We start from the raw sequence: 11,298 nt of genomic DNA, 5'->3' as shown, positions 1-11,298 counted from the left end.
ACACTTTTATAATCAAAATAATAATTTCAAAATGCTTCCTTTTATGCATAGAATTTAATTCTAAAGAAAGTAACACTTTTTTAATAAAATATTTTTAGTATGCATTTTTCTATACCTAGGATGAAAAATAACACTTTAAGAATACATATACGATGGGAATTACTCTTTTTGAATTTAAAAAAAAAGCAAAAGTTATTTTACACAATTTTAGAAAATTTAGAAAATTTTGCCATAACCTCCTTTGTATGGCTGATCATTTTTCAATTTTTAACTCTCTAAAATTAACTAGAATTTCACCAAGAGTATTTAAATCATTCTAATGTAAACATTTTCTACTTATTTAAGAGAAACATTATGAAAAACTTGATTTTATCCATTAATCATTCATCTAGGATAAAGAATGGTTGGATTTATTATAGAAGAGAGGGGAATGCCTTTTTTCAATGAGGCATAACATCATATTCATATTAGAGAAGACAAAAATCATAAAAAACCATAAAATGAAATAGAAAAGAGAAGAATCTCCAACTTACAAGGAGAATTTGAGAGCTTTCCTTTGGCTTGATGGTTTGAGGGATCTACTCTTGTTTGAAACAAGAGTGGCCACCAATCTTTAGAAGAGGGAAGGTCAAAAACTAATGAATTATGAGTAAATTCACAGTTTTTGGCTCTTGGGAGAAGCAGGGTAACAGTGCAAAAACACTATTAAGCTTCAACAAAGGGGGAGGCTTCTATTTATAGGAAAAAGTGAGCTTCTAACCAAGCCAAGTGATTCTAGAATTTTCCACATCAGTTTGGTCAATTTTCGACCATTTTTGGGTCAGTTTAGTCCACTTTTTGGGTCAGTTTAGTCCACTTTTTGGATCTAGTTGAAACAGGAGAGAGGAGAGAGAAAAATATCTCGTTATTTAAGAGTTTAAAACTCTCCCACACATGTGAAATAGGCGCCTCCTTCATGAGGAGAATTCCCCCAGTGTCAAAAATGCATCATTTCTTCTAAATATCTCTCTTTTTTAACTATTAACCTTGTCCTTAGTTAACTCTTCATCTTATGTGAGTATTTACTCATTTTTGGGGGATTTTTCTTTTATTCTTCCATTTATCTCCTCCCTACATTTGGATGAATCTTATTGGTCCATAGGAACCTTAATTTAAAATTTTGAAAAAATCTTGACCCCGGCCTCTTGAACAGATTATACTTGATTGCTAATGCACCTTTTGAGAATGTTTTTGAACTTCTGTTTCAGGGAAACTTATTTTAATAAGAAGAGATATTTTTCCATCCAAAAATATTTAAAAACTGAATTATCACTCTCTAGAAAATTTTCTCTTTCTAAGCCAAAACTGGTAGAAACAAGATCTTTTATATTTCTGAAGAGGGATTTGACTACAAGGGAAGATATTGGACATCCTGAGAGGCTGGGGAGGAATCTTACACCATGATCCACCTCCACACATCCTCATACTTCTTCAACATTTCCTTCATACATTTATGCATAACCTCACCCTTTTGTTCATTGCTTTCTTCTTTGCAAAGTTGTAAAACATATATGCATCCTATTTTCTTTAGCTCCCCTCTTGAGTTGTGTTGCATTGATCATCTTGATAGTTGGCACATGAGTTCCAGTCAATGTAACCTCATGGTTTCCATGCATAAAACTCATATACCCTTGCTATAAATTCATATGAAACAAGCCAAGAGTTGCCAACCAATCGCATCCCAAAACAATGTCAATGGGACCCATATCCAATACAAGTAAATTAGCCTTGCAAAACAAGTATAATCATTTGTCCCTTGCATACCATTGTGCAATCCATCTTTGCTCCATTATCCACTTGAACCTCATGCCACAAAGACAAAGCTACGGGCTGTAATTTAAGACTACACATGGATTTGGTGTTGATAAAGCTATGTGTGCTTCCACTATCAATCAAAACATGTACCACCCTTCCATTAATGCATGCCTTCAATCTTAATGTATTATCTCCTTTGCATCCAGCATAGGCATCAAAAACATAAGCCAAATGCTTCCTCTGGCGTAAAACAGTCCTTTGAATGAAAAAACAGAGGTTCCAATGCAAGTAAAATTCCGGTTTGAGATCGGTTCCGGCAACCCTTTTTCCATAATTCCCAATTTCATAATGAGGATCCTTGATCTCTCATGAGGGTAATCTACCCATCATTTTGTCCATTTGTCCAACTAGATTCTTGGTGAGTTTGGTCAAGGAAAAACTAGATTAGTTTTGGTAGTCTATTCTTTGGATTTAGTAACTGGAATTGGTCACTCATGAAGTTTTTGTCTGATTCAGATCGAGAGAAGGACAATTAGGTTTAATGTCTGTCCCTTACGTAGTCTAATCAAATTTATTTGGTTTAGTTCTAAAAGGATTCCCTTCAACTAAACATCTAGATTTTGGGTAAATATCAATTTAGTGATTTTACCAATTAAAATATCCAAAGATATTCTTTATGCCACATAATTTCTCAACCTATTGGTGGAAATTCATCTTTTGACACTAAAATTTAATTCAAATCCATCTTTTCTTAAATATCATAAAAATTCTTCTTTTAACTAAAATATCAATACCTATTTTTTCGAATAAACTTGAAATCCTTCTTTTTCTCATTTCAATGAGTGCAATCCAATTATCATGGCAATTCCTCTTTTACCATAAATTAAATCTATTTAAAAGTCTTCTTTAAAATTACATAAAAATATCCATTAATTCCATTAAGCTAAAAATTCCACTTTTCTCATTTAAACATTTGAATTCCAATATGGTGGGAATTCCTCTTTCATCATTTAATCTTATTTATACAAAAAGATAAATTTAACTAAATTTTCTTTTAAAATTTAAATAAAAATCTTCATTAATTCCTTTACACTAGGAATTACACTTTCCTCATTTAAATATTTGGATTCCAATATAGTGGGAATTCCTCTTTCATCTTTTAAAATTTATCTATGCAAAAAGATAAAGTTAACTAAATTTTCTCTTAAAAATTTAAATAAAAATCTTCATTAATTCCTTTACACTAGGAATTACACTTTCCTCATTTAAATATTTGGATTCCAATATAGTGGGAATTCCTCTTTCATCATTTAAATTTTATCTATACAAAAAGATAAATTTAACTAAAATCCTTCATTAATTTTCAAATAAAATATGCATTATTTTAGCATCACAATTTTTCTCTTACTTCATTGGAGTACATGGATTTCCATTGTCATGGTGGGGACTACTCTTTTAACATAAAAATGGATTACTAGAAATTCCTCTTTTTCATAATCAACTATTTATGCATAAACATAAACATCAATTTTTCATGATTATAATGAGAATCATTCAATTAATCTAGGATGATTAATCCTAGAATATGGTAGGAAGTCCTCTTTTCATATTATGAATGAAAAATAATTTATGTGTTACTTTTACAGAAATTTTGCCATAGCTCTACTGCTATTACTGGTAATTCTCAATAAATTTGAAAGAATAAAGTTTAGTATTATTCATGTGATTAGAATAACCAGTAATTGGATCATTATCCAATTATGGATTGATTTTTAATTTTACCATTAATTTAATAGCATAAAAGTATTAAAAAGCTATTATTTTGGCCTCCAATTAGACAAGCATAGAAATTACTTTTAGATTAGAGAAATGCTTCATGAGAAGCTTCATTCAAATTGATTATAGGTCATAGGAATGACCATTCTTTGGGGGAGAGAGAGAAATGCTTAAAAACCATTATAAATTAAGTATAAATGGAAATTTATGTGTTTCTTCATTACAATACATTAAAGAACTTCAATAGTATTCAAAATCCATTCAAATCAATGCTTCTCAAGCTTGAGAGGGGTTGAGAAAAAAAACATTTGAAGATTTAAGAAAAAGAAGACAATAATCCACACTTTACCTCCTAAATTACTTGATTCTTTGATCACAGTAGAGGCCCCCAACCAATCAATTGGTTTGGTATGTTGTTGGAGTCTCCGAGGAAGATTGAAGAGAGAGAGAAGCTCCAATCTCTTCAATTTGTAGAAAATAAGAGGATAATAGAAAATAAGCTTAACTTAGAGTAATACCGGCATAGTTTTGTTCATAGATGAGAATACAAAGGAATGAGGGTCTATTTATAGGTGAGGGAGGCCACCAACTGAGTCCAACTGAGTTCTAGAATTTTCCAGCTTCAGTTTGGCTCAATTTGGACAAGTTTTGGACCAATTTGGCTCCCTTTTTTATTTGGTTTGATCTAGGAGAGAGGAGGGATAAAAATATCCTATTATTTTTTAGTTTAAAACTCATCCACACATGTGAAATAGGCGCCTCCTTGAAGGGCCCCCTTTTCCTTACCCATGTGTCAAAAATGAATGATTACTCAAAAATATCTCTTTTTTTTATTAATACTTCATAATTTTTAACTAATAAACCTAGTACTTAGTCAACTCTTCATCTTATGTGGGCATTTACTCATTTTTGGGTGTTTTCTTTTATTCTTTGGATTTATCTTGTCCCAACACTTGGATTAATCTTATTGGTTTATAGGAACCTTAATTGGACTATAATTATTATTTTTTTTGAAAATCTTGACCCTTAGGCTAAGGTCTTCTAAATCAATTTTTATTAATTCCAGTTGCACCTTGGAAAATCTATTTTGATTTTCTGTTTCAGGGAAATATTTTTTTAATATTTGTATAATTAGGCATCCTATAACCACCTTGTTGCATCGGCATTCCAAATGCGCTTTTTCCACCTTGGTGCATCTTAGGAGACCCATGACTTGATTCAAGTTCGTGAGGACTAACTTGAGGTAGATGTGTAGCATTTGCATTCAAAGTTCCCACGGTAGATCCAAGAGGTTGGGGTCCCAATGCTTGAGATACCATTGGATCATTGGAAACTTCTTTTCCCTTGCCCAATTCTTGCCTTAAGCTAGTGAACCCTTTCTTAATCTCAAACAAACCCATCATGCAAAGTGTCACTAACTCTTTGGAATTGTTGATTTATGGCTATAAATCTTTGATCCAAGTGGTTAAAGATTTTTTCCTTACTTGCATCATTTTGAGATTTGTGGCCTAAGCTCTCCATAAGCTTTAGCGATTTTCTCATAGTGTTTTGTTGATCAAGATACATCTTCTCCATCAATTACACAATCCCTTGAATCTTAATGGAACCTTGTGGTATGTGTGACCCTTGATGCAAGTCAACATTAATTTGCACATGCTTCTGAACATCTTGTCTTGCATCTTGTCTAGCTTCCACAACACCACCCTCATGCTCAACCACTTCCTTGACAGTAGCCTTGGTCTTTGACTTGGATGCCATTGGAAAACGACCAAATTCAAGTTGGATATGTTACAAAACTCTGATTTACAAACTCTTTAGCTCTATAGAGAGGCAATAACGTGTAGAACCCCTGTGTATAATCACTTTGACCAAGGTCAGTGCACAAGTACTATCTGTTTTGGCTTCTTTGAAAAGTCAAATGGTGAGTAATTTGCCACTTTGAACAAGCAAACAGAGTCCGATTCTTGAAGTCTTTAGCTTGCCAGAATGAGGGAAGAGCATACTATCTAGCTATGATGTCAAAATTGGTTCAGTTTTAGAAATCCTAATTTTTACAGAAACAGAGTATCCAGTGGAAAAATGGATGTAGCAGATAGCTCAGGTGTCCGATTGGTGAGGTTTAAGGTTAGATGGGAAGCTTAGGGTAATGGGAACCTAACCCGATCCTTACTTTGCCAATATGAAGTACCATTTTTGATTGGGCCCCACTTTAACATTTTTGTAGAATCTTCTAAATTAGACAAGCAATCGTTGTCGAAATTGAGTGCTTGATAGCTTGAATTGTAGCCCTTAGTACAAGCTTTCAAGCTATGTATAACCCATCAAATCAGCTCCGTCGATTGTGGACTAAATTAGGGTTTTAGGTTGCACTTATGCATGGATTTTGGTAGCATCTCCTTTGTTTTTGCAACCAAATCTCAATAAACTCGATTGAAAACCAATTGCAACACTATATCCCATCATGCTTGTCAAATCCTTGCCCAAGAAAATGCATCCTTTATAGCACTTGGAAGTCGATGTAGAGCGTTGAAGCTTTTCGTCCCGGCCAAGCTCTTTCCACCCTCGTACTTAGGTCAAAACTAGGCACAAGTTGGGGCCATGTCTTCACCACCGGTACCTAATCCTCCACCTTACCGCTTTTCCAAGGCACTCACGGGCGGTAAGGCAAATTCAAGACATACTCCCCTCGGCCTCTCCTCCAAATGCTGAGGTACCCTCACACATCACTTGATTACTAGGAATTGAAATGTGAATACAAGTGTGTGTGAGTTGTATAGCATAAGCTTGAAAGTGTATATGAATTGACTTACAATTGGCACTTATAGTTATATGCCATAGCCATTCGTAAACAAGAGTTTAATTCCGGTGAAGAGGCTCACAAGGTTTCACTCCACTCCCACAATGAGGTGTTAAAAATGCATCATTTCTTCTAAAATCCTCTTCTTTTTTAACTAATAACCTTGTCCTTAGTCAACTCTTCATCTTATGTGAGTATTTACTCATTTTTGTTGGGGGGATTTTCTTTTATTCTTCAATTTATCTCCTCCCTACATTTGGATTAATCTAATTGGTCCATAGGAACCTTATTTCAAAAATTTCAGAAAATCTAGACCCTTAGGCTAAGGTCCTTTTTACCTGATTTTAATTTATTCCAATTGCACATTGGAAATTTCTTTTTGAATATCTGTTTCAGGGAAAACCATTTTAGACACTAGGAGAATTTTTATATCCAAAAATATCTCAATTTTGAATTACCTCTCTCTAGACATTTTCTCTCTCTAGGCCAAAACAAGGTAAAACAGGATCTTTCTTTTATTTCAAAGAGGGGAATAATTATAAGATCAGAAGGGGAGGTTCTTACACTTGCACACCTCAAAAGTCGGAGGGAGGAATCTTACAGATCCAGCACATGCGCCGCGTGAAAACGTTAATACATCATTTACATTGTAGTTTATGTACTCACATCGAATCGACGAAGCCGATCATCTTCGTTTTGCTCTACCAAGGCCCTGGGCATCTTCGTTTTACTCTACCAAGGCCCTGGGCCTGTCTGCTCTTGCATCTGTTGCAAAGCAAAGCCAAAGCAAAACAGTTCTCTTTTCCTTTATGTGATGTACTAATCACATTTGCAGGACTGGTATTATTACGTAGCCTGCCACTCCATGGTCTATCAACAGACCCACTAGATGAGGACTCTCCTGGTCCACTCAAAGACTGTGATTGTTGACCTGCATTCTGTGCAACCACACTTCCACTCACATCAGCCCCAACAGCTTCTTTTTCAGTAGCATACCAGCTGCTCATCTCATCAAAGACAACATCCCTGCTTACCCTCAACTCACGTGTAGCAGGGTTATAACACCTGTATCCCTTTTGCTCCAATAAACATTTTTCAGCTTTCGGATCCAGCTTAGTTCTCAGCTCATCTGGCACATGCACATATGCAATGCATCCAAAGACTTTCAGATGAGACAAATCTGGTTTTCTGCCCAGTAAACCTCTCCTCTAGAGTTACATCATGTATGGCTGCAGTTGGAGTCCTATTCATGATGTATACTGCTATAGAAACAGCCTCAACCCAATAGCTATGTGGCATATTCTTCTCTTCCATCAATGCTCGCGCAATCTCAGCAATGTGCCTGTTTTTCCGCTCAGCAACTCCATTTTGCTGCGGAGTGTATCTGCATGTAAACTGTCTCCGAATACCATTCTGCTTCAAAAATTCAGAGAACTCATTGGAGAAGTACTCTCCCCCTGCATCTGACCTTAGGCACTTTACATATTTCCCTGTTTGCTTTTCAACCAAAACTCTGAAATTCTGAAAGTGAGTGAACACCTCACTCTTCTCCTTCATGAAATATACCCACACTTTCCTTGTGTGGTCATCAATAAATGTCACATAATATCTGCAACCTCCCATAGACATGGTCTTTGTAGGACCCCATACATCTGAATGCACAACATCTAGTGCATTTCTGCTCACATATCTGTTACGTGGAAATACATGCTTTGTTTGCTTTCCAAATTGGCATGCTTCACATATTCTCTGCATACCTTCCACTTTAAACTTTGGCAGCCCTGTCACAATTCCTTTAGTCCGCATAGACTTCATTCTCTGCACATTCACATGTCCAATTCTTTTATGCCAAATGTCTGTGTCTGCAACAATCCTTGAACCATTTGCAAACATAGCAGCACTCATTTCAGGCATGTCTACATTCAATGTAAATATTCTGCCCACTTTGTTGCCTCTTGCAACCAACCTGCACTTGTCTTTAAAGTCTTCAACATAACAACCATCAGGGTTAAACCAAACCTGTAAACCCTCTGCAAACCCTGCTCAATCATCTGGCCAACTGAAACCAGATTCTTTGTTATGTTCGGAACGTAAAGTACATCTGCAAGGTACTTCACTTTGCCATCCTGCATAGACAATGGCACATCTCCAACATGGGCAATAGGATGAGCAGTGTCATCCCCTGTTTCCAACAAAACCTGGTCTTTCAAGGTTTTTCATCTTCTTAAACCACTCTCCATGACTTGTCAGACAACCAGTGACTTCAATGTGCATACATACACCCAATGGCAACTGTAGACCTCTTTGCAGCACCCACAGTGTCTGCACAGTCAATCTGTCTTCCTGCAGTTCTTAAAACAGAGTTCTGCAGAGAATCGATGACTTACCCGCAGTGCTCGAAATCGCCTGCTTTCTGAAAAACAGAGGTCCAGACGCGCCCGAAACGCATTTTCGGCCCAGGATATATTGTCCGATAGGACGGTATAGTTGCCCTATAGCTTTACTCCCGCGAAGAAAGCTCCTCAATCAGAGATCGTGTTGCCGGTGCCTCCCGTAGAGCTCCCGACAAGGGTGTAGTCACCAACACAAATAGGGAAGAGTAGTTGAAGCTTTTACCCTCGTACCGCTTCCTGTGGTTCTCTTGCTTGCAGCTCAGCCCTTAGCACGAACCAGGCTCTGATACCATGAAAGATGCAGGGGGGAAGAGAGCTTGAGCTCTTGCAAGCACACACACACACTCACAAAACCCTAATAGAGAACACACAAGGTGAGAGGCTGAAAATCTTCTTCTTCTTCACTCAACACTCAACACACCATATATAAGAATAAGAGTACACACAATATGAAAGGTACTCAACCAAATACATACACGGGTTCTCTATAGTGTGAACCCGACTAAATGAGCTGGCACTATAACTATGCCAGTCTCTAGAATGGCTGTCACACAGCCTGTCATCCCACTGGCCGCATATCTCCCATGATCTCACCAACCATGCCAGTGGTGTAAGTGTGGGGCCTATCCCCCAGGCGGGTCATCAGTGTCCACCGCCTCACTAGACGAGCTCGATATCTCAACATAATTGCAATAAGGGAGTTAATGCGAAGTCCTCTTGTCTTTACTCCATGGACCCTGCAAATCATCTAGATGGTAAGTGGTGGAGAAGGCCACCTAACTGAAACTTGATTAATGAGAACTTTCAACCTGTATTTCCTATTCCTCTAGTAAATGTGAATATTTGTACACTTCATGCCCTATGCTGAATCATAGAGAAACTAGTGTTTCTTTACATTGGATTTTCTTAGAAGATAAAGCAAGCTGCAAACAGAAAAGAGGAAATTTCATCATTGGAGAAGGTGTTATCAGATATTGGCCTACATGGTGGGAATGCTCATATTTTAAAGGATATCAAGAAGTCAACAAATGAAAAGGATGTACCAATGAAACCATTAATTGGTGGTGTAAAAGCTAGAAGATTTCTCTCAAAACCTCTTCACTTGGAGAAAAAGAAGAAGACCAAGATAGGAAAGCTATATAACTCAAATTACATAAGTAGAACTAATTATGATCAATGGAAAAAGCTCCATAACATAGTCAAAGATCATGAAAGTAAGTCTAGAAATGCCAAGGCAGAAGTTTGGCAGTCAGTTGATGTTCTTTTCAGAATGTGTGAGAAAGATATATGGACTGAGAAAGACAAAAAGAGCTTTGAATACAATTTGCAAATATTTAGAAGAGCTATAAAAGATGCTTGGACTGAATCCATTGTAACAACAGACTACATATGATTTATGTTATTTATAGACAAAGATTTATTGAAGCACAAGTTGACTCACTTTCATGTTTTGTTTTGCAGCATATTATCTATAATCATTTGCCATTCTTCATACAAAAATATGGAAACCCAAGTATTTGGAACACTCAAGGCATGGAGAAATCACATTACATGGCTCATAACACATATTTTAGGCATACATAGCATGGTGGAGGAAGGAAGAAAGCAAACAGCATGCATGAAGTATTCCAATGGTTCTATTGTAGAATACTACAACAACTACATCGAAAAGAAACCTTAAAGACTTAAAAAATGCTTCAAACATAGACACTTAAAAAAGCAAAAACACAAAAGATTAAAAGCCTTTACAAATTCTACGGCTATCCAAGCTCAGAGCAAATGGAGAGAAAACAAGATATATGTAAATCATCCTCGCTGGATTAATAGAATGTAATTTACATCTCTTGTCAATTGATTTATCTTTCAATAAATTCTAGCTGAATTGTTGTGGTGTTTGCTTGTATCTAAGCAAAAAGTGCTTTCCATACTCTTCTAATTCAATTGGATCCTCCACACCTAGAGACAATGCTTTCCATACTCTTCTAATTCAATTGGATCCTCCACACCTAGAGACAATGCATCAACAGTATATGTATGAAAATAGGATCTTCTCCATGCTCTATGGCCAGGCTTGTAACCAAAAATATCCATGGCACTTTTTTTTCAATTAAAATAATCTTATCATATGTTCTTGGTATTATGATACCACCAAGAAACCGAGATAGTGTCTTGAACATAAAATTTGCAACCACATGCTGCTAGCTCATAGAATTATGATAAATCAAAATTCTAGCACTTGATAGTCCTTTGAGGTAGTGTGACAAAGCAGCATCCCTTCTGTGGTGGTAGTCCCGTTTATGCCTTTGTAAAAATTCGTCTAGTTCTTTAATTAAACTCTGCAAAAAATTATGATAGGTAAGTGAGAGAGAGAGAGAGAGAGAGAGAGAGAGAGAGGGAGAGAAAATTCACCTGGCCTATTTCATCTGTTATAAGTTGATTGTCCCTAAAGAGATCTTTTGATGTCTCTTTAGTTGGTCTTTGAGCTTTTTTAAATACTTCTTCCGATGAGTCTCTTAACTTGTCATACCCATATTCCTG

At 36.2% G+C, this 11,298-nt stretch overlaps 1 pseudogene; it reads left to right on the top strand.

Moving 5' to 3' along the window:
- The first annotated feature begins 5,649 nt into the window (after positions 1-5,649).
- Positions 5,650-10,594, top strand: LOC147629267 (uncharacterized; annotated as a pseudogene).
- The last annotated feature ends 704 nt before the right edge of the window (positions 10,595-11,298 follow it).

The sequence above is a fragment of the Cibotium barometz genome, chromosome 18 (assembly GCF_041138505.1).
Source record: "Cibotium barometz isolate CiBa-2024 chromosome 18, ASM4113850v1, whole genome shotgun sequence".
Classification (NCBI taxonomy): Eukaryota; Viridiplantae; Streptophyta; class Polypodiopsida; order Cyatheales; family Cibotiaceae; genus Cibotium; species Cibotium barometz.
The sequence above is the reverse complement of the archived record's forward strand: the minus strand, read 5'-3'. Positions and strand labels throughout refer to the sequence as shown.